General features: G+C 39.4%; 1 pseudogene; it reads right to left on the reverse strand.

Annotated features, from left to right (window-relative positions):
• Positions 1 to 6732: 6732 nt before the first annotated feature.
• LOC105864313 (small ribosomal subunit protein uS2-like) lies at positions 6733 to 7576 on the reverse strand (annotated as a pseudogene).
• Between the last annotated feature and the right edge of the window lie 3571 nt (positions 7577 to 11147).

The raw sequence follows: 11147 nt of genomic DNA on the forward strand, positions 1-11147 counted from the left end.
AACAATGGCAAGGAAACTAATGACTGAGATTATTCTTCATTTTGGCCTGCTTTTCTGGATTGAATTGGACTGAAGAACTTGCTTTACAGAAGAAATAAGTCATTTTCTTGCAAAGAGTCTGGGGTAATCATTAAAAATTTTACACACACTATCATCCCCAATCCTCAGGGCAAGTGGAATGTAAAAATCTAAACATAAAAAAAAGTCTGGGAAAAACCTGCAAGCAACTGTATTCAAATTGCCAGAAGCATTACCCCTGGCCCTTATAAAGATCCAAATATACCAAGAAAGGGATGTAAATTGACCCCTTTTGAAACAGTTTCTGGCCGTACTATGCCTACTGGCATCTCTAAACCTTTTATTACTGGATTGAGTGAACATCTGGGGGACTTGAGTGATTCAATGCTATGGCTAGGTATATCCAAGAACTAACATACTTGGAATGTGTCATGTATAGGTGAAAAGGCATAGCCTTCACCAGGTTCCAAACTCTGCCTTTCCTTTTGACCAGATTATACATCAAATTGGGTGGACATGGTGGCTGATGTCTTTAATCTCAGCATTTTTGGAGGCCCAGGTGGGAGGATTGCTTGAGGCCAGGAGTTTGAGACCAGACTGGGCAACATAATGAGACCCTATCTCTACACAACAATTTTTAACAAGTTTCCAGGCATGGTAGCACATACTTGTAGTACCAGCTACTCAGGAGGCTGAGGCAAGAGGATTGCTTGAGCCCAGGAATTCGGTGGTGGTGAGCTATGATTACATTGCTGCTCTCCAGCCTGGGTAACACAGCAAGATCCCAACTCTTAAATAAAAAAAAAAAAGAAGAAGGAGAAAACATGCACTGTTATCTCACTAGGAGGAAACTTATGAAGCACTGCTATCAAAATAAAAGGCCTCCTGGATTCACATGACCCCAGATAATCACTACCATGGCAATTAGAAGACCGTATCTATGAGTGAGCTCAAATTGAAGATTATCCAGTACCAACTTACAGGCTTCAGAGGCAGATGACATCATAACATAGACAGCTTTACCCAAGATCTAAGATTAAGAACTTTGTTTCCACCTATCTTTCCTTAAAACCTTTTCCCTCCTTGATTTGAAAAACTCTTTGACCTAGAAATTTTAACAAAACCCCTTCCTTTTCATTTATGGAAAGACTAGCTGGCGATTGCTTGTCTTAACCTCCACAGTGGTCTTCCTTTCAGTGTGGGTCTTGGTTCAACTAAACCTTACTGTTTTTTGACAATTCTAGCACAAACCCAACACCAACTTGTGCTAGTCTTCCAAATCCTACCCATCTTAACTAATTAGTCTAATTGCTTGTTAGGTTAACATCCAGATAATGCAGAAAAACCTGAACTGGTTGTTGTTATCACCAATGCAAATACCTGGTGGGCTTATTTTGGACAATGGATGTGTAAAAGGGTATAGTATCCATAAGTAGGAAGGCAAAATTATCTCCTTCTGTGGCAAATTAATTTGACACTGAGAAACCTCCATGGAAACTCAAGGTTAACCCTTCACCCAAGTAAAACTATTGGAAGGAAATATCTCTGCATTGAAAATGTTGGTGTGGATGCGGAAAGATAGGAACACTCATACACTGCTGGTGGGACTGCAAACTAGTGCAACCTCTCTGGAAAGCAATATGGAAATACTTTAAAGAGATACAAGTAGATCTACCATTTGATCCAGCAATCCCATTACTGGCCATCTACCCAAAAGAACAAAAGACATTCTATAAAAAAGACATCTGCACTCTAATGTTTATAGCAGCACAATTCACAATTGCAAAGATGTAGAAACAACCCAAGTGCCCGTCGATACATGAGTGGATTAATAAAATGTGGTGGTATATGTATACCATTGAGTACTATTCAGCTATAAGAAACAATGGTGATATAGCCCCTCTGTATTTTCCTAGATAGAGCTGGAACCCATTCTACTAAGTGAAGTATCCCAAGAATGGAAAAATAAGCACCACAAGTAAACACCAGCAAATTGGTTTCACTGATCAACACCTAAGTGCGCATATAGAAATAACATTGATCGGGTGTCGGGCAGATGGGAGGGGGAAGGAGGGTATGGGCATATACATACATAATGAGTGCAATGCGCACCATTTGGGGGAGGGACAGACTTGAAGCTCTGACTCGAGGGGTTAGGGGGCAGTATATGTAACCTTAACATTTGTACCCCCATATATGCTGAAATAAAATAAATACAGCACTGGACCTTTTCTGGGCAACATTTCAGAAATCTATTGCAATCCAACTCTATGGTTGTACTTCACAGATAGCACTTCAGGACCCATTGACATTGTTGCTTAAACTGCAACTAATTATTTCAGTGTGAATGAATGTCAAATTATAGGACAGTACTCCTGGTTTGTAGGAAAAACTAGTGGGATATGGAATGGCTTAACTGTTTCCCTACTTGGCTTGCCCAACATTCATGACTACAGAGGGATGGACCAAAATTCTGGCCTGACCTTGTGAGGAAATAAAATACATCTGTATAGTTACAAAGGCCAAACTGAAGGGTTTCTCCACCAGGTGTTTACAACTTGTTTTGCTCTTATAGCCTGACAGAGGCACATTGAAAGTGAAGATGTGCAGATCCCAATATGACTGATGCCAAGGATCGTGAAAGACTGGACTACAACCTGGTGGGTCACAGGTTCCACCTTGACCTTGCCTGTAAACAACACTGGTCTCATTTTTATATGGAAATGAGGTAAAGGGTTTTTACCTAAGTGGTCAGGGCCATGCGGACTCGGATGTCCAGTGCCTTTCCTCACCAGGTATCCCACTTTGAATGCTAGCCAAATTACAAACCTGGCCTCCATCATACATACAGTGATACCACGTAGATGTACCGGATGAGACAAATCCACTCATGTATTGCAACACCAAGTTCCATTCAGTAATGAGGATGCTTTTTCCAAGTCTGGAAACTTGTGATCTAGAAAGAACAATCTTAAGCGTTTCCAAAGTAATGGAACAAGGATTTAGTGCCACTATACAGACCTTGGAAGCATGCCAATTAGAAGTTAGCAGGTTAGCCAAATGTGGTGGCTCATACCTGTAGTTCCAGCAACTTTGGAGCTAAGGTAGGAGGATTGCTTGAGTCCAAGAGTTCAATTCGAGAGCAACATAGTGAGACCCCTGTCTCTAAAACAAAATAAAACAAAATAAAAATAAAACCATAAAAGAAAAGAAAAAGAGGTTAGCTGTTTAGCCTTTGTTGTACTTCAAATTTGTGTCCTAGATATGCTGACTGCCCAACAAAGAGGAATTTGTGCATTCATTGGCGACTATGCTGTTTCTGTGTAAATCAGACAAGACAAATAGTGTCTAATCTACATCATTTGAAAGGAAAGGTCAACATTCTATGTCAGATAAATGAGGCACAACCATTTAATTGGACTGACCTATTCCCAGGATTGGGAGGCTTGGTTCAGTGACTTCATGGGGCAGTGTGTTTAGATTTTTCTCTCTGTTTTAATCTATTTTCTTTCATTTTGCAGCTCTCTTACCTGTCAATTTCTAATCCAAGTCTTTTCTCCATTGCAAGTCATCCAGCTCTTTGTGAAACTTCATGCGTGGTTTCAAATGGTAGAAATGAAGGAAGCAACAACCACCAGAAAGGCATAAAGATTGCTTTAAACTGAAAACACTTGAATAAACAATAGCTATAGAAAGAAGCCTTTTTTCTGACAAAAAGCAAAGCCGTCCAAGATTTCTGCTATCATTAATTCTCTCTGAGAGAGTTTCCAGACAGGGTGGTGACTAATATTTAAAACTGTGACATTCTGAAAAAAAAAATTGTGTAAATGAACCTTATCAGAACCTTTCATACTTCCCCACTGAAGCCCTAGCTGTTTGGGAGTTGACTCCTTATAGAGTGTTCCCTCATGCACGGAGAATAAGCTTTTCTCCTATTAATCTGTTGTCAATTAATTCACAAGCCCAAAACCACTTAAACCTAAATTGGCAGAGGGAAAGGTTTCCTCCCAACATGACCAAGCTTACAGTTAGTCTATTTAGGGTAGAAAACGTGTTTTTAAAGTATTATGTCTGCAGAGATTACATAATCAGGTATAATATGTATTTGTTAGAGTTGCAGTAACTTTCAGGAAATGCCCAAAGTTTCATTGATTTGGGGAACTTGAACTGAATGAGGTGACTTTTTAGGTTATCGTAGGTTGCAAAGTATAAATTTCCCCCTTTCACTGGGTGTTGTCATTTGACAGACTTATAGTAAGGACAGAACAAAATGTCACTTTTGCTTCCACACTTTCCCTGCTTGTTTCCTTTTTGGTTCACCACTAATGTTGCAGAAGTGCAAGGTAGAAATTTTCAGTAGTTGACATTTGATATGTTTATATGTGATAGATACTGTTAGATTTTCCTGTTTATTAAGTTATTTGGTTGATTTAAGAGATTGTCATTTAAAAGATTAGGGATTATTTTTTAGAAAGGATGCTTGGCCAAGTCTGATCAACCAGGGCTGGGTGAGTACCTCTGTTTAGGGCAAGTTTATTACAGTTTAAATCCATTCTAGGCCATGTAAGTGCATATCATGGCATGTAAGTAGTTTTCTTGTCTAGAATACTTTGTAATAATAACATACTTGAAATTTGATCAGATTTTTGGATTAACAGTCTTTTAATGAAGTGTTCAGAAGTAGGCAAACTTTTAGAAATGCTAAGTAATGTGCTGTTTGTAATAGTAAAACACTAGAAACAAATACCTAATATACTAGGAAGGTATGGTTATATAAACTAGGGCATATCAACTACAAAAGATTTAATGAAACTCAAGGAGAACTGATACTCTAGGCAATAGTTATAAGTTTTGGGAAATGTGTTCATTGCAGGCAAATAAAGGAAAAGAGTACACAAAAAAAATGATGAAATTAGGAACAATATTTCCATCCGCAATGTATACCCAAAAGAAAACTTATGCTCTATAACATACATTCTGATGTCTTAGGCTAAAATAAAAGAGAAGAAAGATGAGGTAGAGATCCAAGTGAAGTGTTTTGAAACTGATAAGCCACAGAATAACAATGTATTTGTGAATCAGTGGTTGCTGCCCTAGGAATTGTTTTCAATGTCCTCACTATTGAAAGAATTTTTAAAATTTTTTTGTAAATCTATATATTTTTTTTTTTTTTTGAGACAGAGTCTCACTTTGTTGTCCAGGCTAGAGTGAGTGCCGTGGCGTCAGCCTAGCTCATAGCAACCTCAAACTCCTGGGCTTGAGTGATCCTTCTGCCTCAGCCTCCCGAGTAGCTGGGACTACAGGCATGCGCCACCATGCCCGGCTAATTTTTTATATATATATCAGTTGGCCAATTAATTTCTTTCTATTTATAGTAGAGACGGGGTCTCGCTCTTGCTCAGGCTGGTTTTGAACTCCTGACCTTGAGCAATCCGCCCGCCTCGGCCTCCCAAGAGCTAGGATTACAGGCGTGAGCCACAGCGCCCGGCCGTAAATCTATATTTTTGATTTGTTAAACTCAAAAGCTATGAAGAGATAATTTTATTGTAGTAATGTCCCTTATTTCATCCTTTGAGTTAGCTGTCTTGAATTTGGCCCTGCTGTCATTTGCTGCTTGTTGCATTGAAAAATTTCACATTTTCTAGAATATTTGTGTAAGAGTGGAAGAAATGTGTAACTTGATAAACTCTAACCTTTAGGACATTGGCATTTAGCAAGATGCTGTAAAAATTGCTAATGGCATTTAGCAAGATGCTGTAAAAGTTGTTCCTGCTCATATGGTTGGAGGAAGAAGGTATTTCCAAGATTGCTAGGGTCAAGATGGACCAAAACGAGATTGCAGTGGTGAGCAGTGGCCACTAGAGGGCCCTAAAGTACTTGATCCTAAAATTTCTGTATTTGCTCTTCAGAGCGGAAGAAGCCCTACAGTGACAACTGGGCCTAGGGGAGCCCAATCCCAAACATCTTTATCTGAGCCTTAAATGTCTTCTAAGTTATTCCTTCACAACAACTTTTTACATCTAGGAATTTGTAGTTTTCAGGTGGAGGTTTATGTTAGAAATAGTTTAATATATTCTATTCAGAAATGTAATTCTTTTTTTTTTTCCAAATGCAAGTAGCAGTAAAGGTGGGGTGTGGTGGCTCATGCCAGTAATCCTAGCACTCCGGGAGGCCAAGGCATGAGGATCGCCTGAGCTCAGGAGTTCAAGACCAGCCTGAGCAAAAGTGAGACCCTGTTTCTACTAAAAATATAAAAAATTAGCAGGGCATGGTGGTGTGTGCCTATAGTCCCAGCTACTCAGGAGGCTGAGGCAAGAGAATAGCTTGAGCCCAGGAGTTTGAGGTTGCTGTGAGCTAGGCTGATGCCACAGCACTCTAGCCCGGGCAACAGAGTGAGACTCTGTCTAAATAAAGAAAAAAGAAAGTAGGACTGAAAGTTTCTTTGAAAGCAAATAAACTTTAAATGCTTTATATATTTGCCTTATATATCTATATACATTTACAAATTTGCTTCATATATCCACCATTGAAATGATAGATTCAAGGCTGTTTGTAAAAATTATATATATATATATGTATATATATATGTATATAGGAATAGCCCCACCTTAAAGACTTTGGTTTTTTTTTTTTTTTTTTTGGAAAAAACAAAACAACTCATTTTTATTTTCCGTCAATGTTACTTCCATTTTATTTAAGAATTTGTGGAAGAACTTAAGACCACTCAGTGGTTGTTCCTGCCTATTCAGTGGCCTGAGCAGTAGGAATTGCAGACCAGTGGGGACGTGCTGAATAGGTACAGAGGCACCTGCAGGCCTTCAGACCAGTCTGCAGCCTCAGCTGGGTAGCAGTGCACTCAGGCGCTGCAGCAGTCCATTCGCCCTGCAATTCCTCTTTGGTCACAGCTTTCTCAGCAGCAGCCTGCTCTTCCTTTTCAATCTCTTCAGGATCGCTGTAGAAGCAGAGGTCAGGCGTGACCTCCCACGGGTGTTCACGGGAGATGGTGCCACGCATGCGGAGAACTTCTGGGCAAGCATCCACCACATGAGACCCGCTGAGTGAGCTCCCTTGTTATTACATGGGATGTCCACGTAACACAGAGGAGAATCTGTGTCACACAGAGCAATGGTGGACAGGTCAACATAAGATGCCTCTGTGAGAGGCTGGTGGTCAGCCCTGGGATAAGTCACCCCCAGAAGATGTGACTCCCGAATGCTGCCTGGATCTGGTTAGTGAAGGTTCTGGGAGTGAAGCGGCCAGCAGTAGGAGTGGCTCCAGTGGCAGCAGCAAACTTCAGCACAGCTCGCTGGCCAGTGTTCCTGGAGGATATGACACTAGCATCAGCAGGGTTTTCAGTGGCAACAATGGCATGAGCTGCCAACAGAAGATTCTCCCAGGTCCTCTTCAGATTTATGATGTAGATGCTGTCACTTTTCCTTTTGTGAATGTACCGTTCCATTTGGAAGTCAAGGTTGGTGCCACCTAAGTGGGTTCCTGCTGTAAGGAATTTAAGGACATCCTCCTCCTTCATTTGCAGGGCGTCAGGGGCTCCGGACATTGTGAAAGTTTCCTTTTAAGTTATGGCGTGAATCCAGAACAGCACTGTATGGGCCCCTCTCTGGGTAGTGTGGAAAGGCAAGACTTTGATTTTAATGAAATTAAGTGAGAGGATCCTTTTTGCTCTTTACATTTACTGTCAAAATATTTCCCTCTTTCCCAATTCAAAGAACCAACTGTTCTAAGTTTAGAAAAAGGCGAAAAGAGAATGTACTGCCGTTTCTGATGGCTCCTTCCCTGGCCTCAGGTAGTTTTCTCATGGATATGATCACTTCTCTGCGGGGTACCTGAGTGGGATCTTCAACAGCTCTCTGGGGGTTTCTCTCTGTGCAGCTCTCACCCCTCGGCTATTCTCTCCTATGAACTCGAGCTGCCTTGTTCTCCCTGGACTGTTAACTCCATGTCCTTAACCCAGAGAGTAGAACAGGGTCCTCCTCAGTTATTCCTCTCTGTACCTCAGCCTAGAAACTTTCCAGGTATAATTTGGGATAGATAGGACTTACCTTGTTTGTTTTCCATTTCCCAAGGATTATTGTCCTTTACTGGATGATATCCACTGTCTTAAAAACTGTAGTTTTATATACTTTGCCTGGTTTTCTTAGTTGTTTTAGGAAGGAGGGTAAATCTGGTCCCTGGCCAGAAGTTGAAACCCATATCAGATGAAATTTTATAAAGATTGTGTTTAAAAATTGTATCAACTATTTGATGTAATGTTTTCTCTGTTGAAAAAAAAGGCATTAATATTTCTTTATTCACGACTATTTTAAAAATGAGTTTTTTCTCTTGTTTTCTGCAACAAATCAGAACAGACAATAACATAAGTGGGAAGAAAAAAATTAATTAGCTCAATATGCAAAAATATGCCTTGAGATCCTATCACATAGTTATAACTATGGACATGGATATACATAATTATCTTAATAGCCCCCTTCTGGGAGCAAATAACCCTGGAATTGCTACTCTCTTTGCCTCTCTTTGTCTTGAAAGTGCAGCAGAACTTCAGGGTTGTTCAAGAATGTCTAGTTATAATTAAGTCCCTTAAGCAGCTAGCTTATAGGCAGCAGAGCTTGGTAGGTACCTTTATAGATTTTTCCATAGAATTTCATGGGCATTTCTGCTGCTAACATGCCACGTCATCTGGGAGAAACCCATCTGACAGCTCTAGTCCCACAGAATCTGATAGTTTAACCCCCTTAAGTCATGTCTTTTAAGCATGGTTTCATTCAAGAGTGACTTCGTAGGTGAGGCTGGCTCAGACTGCTGAAAGAAGACCCATCCTGGTGTTCTGTAAGTGATTCCTCTAGTAATGTCTGTTCTGTCTGATCACACCACTACTGTTTAGGGGCCCTGTTTTATCTTTTCTGTGCACATTACTAAATGCCTTAGGTAGAAATTACAAGTATTACTCAGATCTCAGAGAATTGCTCTTTTCTTCTTTCTGTTGGAAGTGAACGCAGTTGTAGGTGACATTGAAGAAGCAGGCTGAGACCTCTCAGACATACAAGCTCTCTGGTTATGATGGAAGAGGGATGCTCACTGCCTTAAAGGTTAATCCAGGCCTAGAAGCTGCTATCAGACACATTCTGTCTGCCTGCCTTAAGACTGGGAGTTTTGTCTGCCACTTCTCATTGACGTGGTATGTGCTATTCACAATACTTTTTTAGCAACACTTTCCTGCTCTATACTGGCAGTAAGGACCACTTAGTGAATAGAAGTTTCTTCTGGAATAAATCAATCGGGGCTATTTTGCTTCATGTTACTTTTGTTCTCAATTGTTTTTTTGATTTTGCAGCATTTTCCCTAATTGCTCTGTGTGTGTGCACAGGGGTATGCAAATTCACTGAGAAAATTATTAACATAATAAATAATTATTAACATAGCTGAATGGTGCTAACATGCTTTTTGTTTTTGTTTTGCTTCCACCCAAGTTTAATTAACCATAGAAAACCTAAATTGTGTATAACAGAAACTGCCTCTGATCAAGAATATATTAATTCATGTAGCAATATGAATAAGCTGATGGTTTTAAAATGTTCATGCTTAAATCATCTTATAGATGAGATTTACAGGTTTTAATTCTGATAATTGTATTTACTACAATATCCAATGATTTTAAAATTTGCAGACTAAGAATTAACAGTCCTACTGTTGTTCCAGAAAAAATATGTATGAATGAGGAACTTTCTTATATATTTTCAGGGCAGCAACAAAATATAATTTTTAGGTGGAATTTCATGCCTCCTCAGACCCAGTGTTAGAGTACAGATAGTCTATTCACATAGTCTATAACATTTTTAATATATTGTGTGAACTAGATGAACTTATTTTTCAAATCATCCATAGTACTGTTAACCCTATCCCCAAGGAGAAAGAGTTCCTTTTCCTCTCCAAGATTAACTCTTCTCTCCTCTTTTGCTCTTCATCCCTTACTGTCCTGTCTTCTGGATCTTTCTCCAAACAGTAGCCCCTATTTTTAACATGCCTTTAATTTCTGTTTTACTTGGTTTTTATATTATAAAACTTTCTATTATAGAAGGCATACACCACATTCACTGCTACCTTATATTAATACTAACTCTCCTCACTAGTTGTAATCTTCCTTCTACCACTCACTGATTGCTTCTATGAGGGTCATCTTTGGTTTATCACACTTGTGAAATCTAATGGCCTAAATGCATATTGATTATGCTTTAGAATTGAAAAGGCATTTATTTTTAAAAGCAACTAAATCCAAGCGGTACCTTCACTCATTCAATCAACAAACGTGTTAAACATGTAGTCTTGGCTAGGTACTGGTGCTGCAGAGTTGAAAGATGCTACTCCTAGCCTCAAGAAACTTGCAGGTTAGTGATGGTAATAATTATAAAATAATCATAAGATGTGATATAAAGACTGATAAAGGTTTGGTTTATTGATAGAGGCAAATGTTATTCTCAGAGATTGTTTATTAGCAACATGACAAGTTTGTTGATTTAAAGAATGTCATTAAGTGAATATAGAAATGAGACTTGTTTTTACTTTTTTAAATTTAGAGAATCATGTTGGTTACAAAAATCTTTGAATTTTTTTTTTTTAAAGATGTAAACTTGGCAGTTGAACATGCTGGTTCACGCCTATAATCCTAGCACTTTGGGAGGCTGAGGTAGGAGGATTGCTTGAGGCCAGCAGTTTGAGACCAGCTTGAGCAAGAGTGAGATTCATCTCTACAAAAAAATAGAAGAAGTAGCCACGCATAGTGGCACGATTCTATAGTCCTAGTTACTGAGGAGGCTGAGGCAGGAAGATGGCTCGTGCCCAGGAGTTTGAGGTTGCAGTGAGCTATGATGACGTCATTGCACTGTAGTTCAGGTGACAGAGCAAGACCCTGTCTCAAAAAAAAAGCAAACAAAAAAAGATGTAAACTTAATGCAGTATCCTTGTAAAGTAGTGCATCCCTCCTATGAACTTCAAGAAGAAATTTTAACTTGAGTATCTAATTTCAAGTGTTTCTCATGAAACATGCTGTTTGGCTCAGGGAGGGAAGTTCTATAAGCTTAGGTAGAAGATAATGCAAAACTCTTGTGAAGACACCT

Source organism: Microcebus murinus, chromosome 8 (assembly GCF_040939455.1).
Source record: "Microcebus murinus isolate Inina chromosome 8, M.murinus_Inina_mat1.0, whole genome shotgun sequence".
Taxonomy (NCBI): Eukaryota; Metazoa; Chordata; class Mammalia; order Primates; family Cheirogaleidae; genus Microcebus; species Microcebus murinus.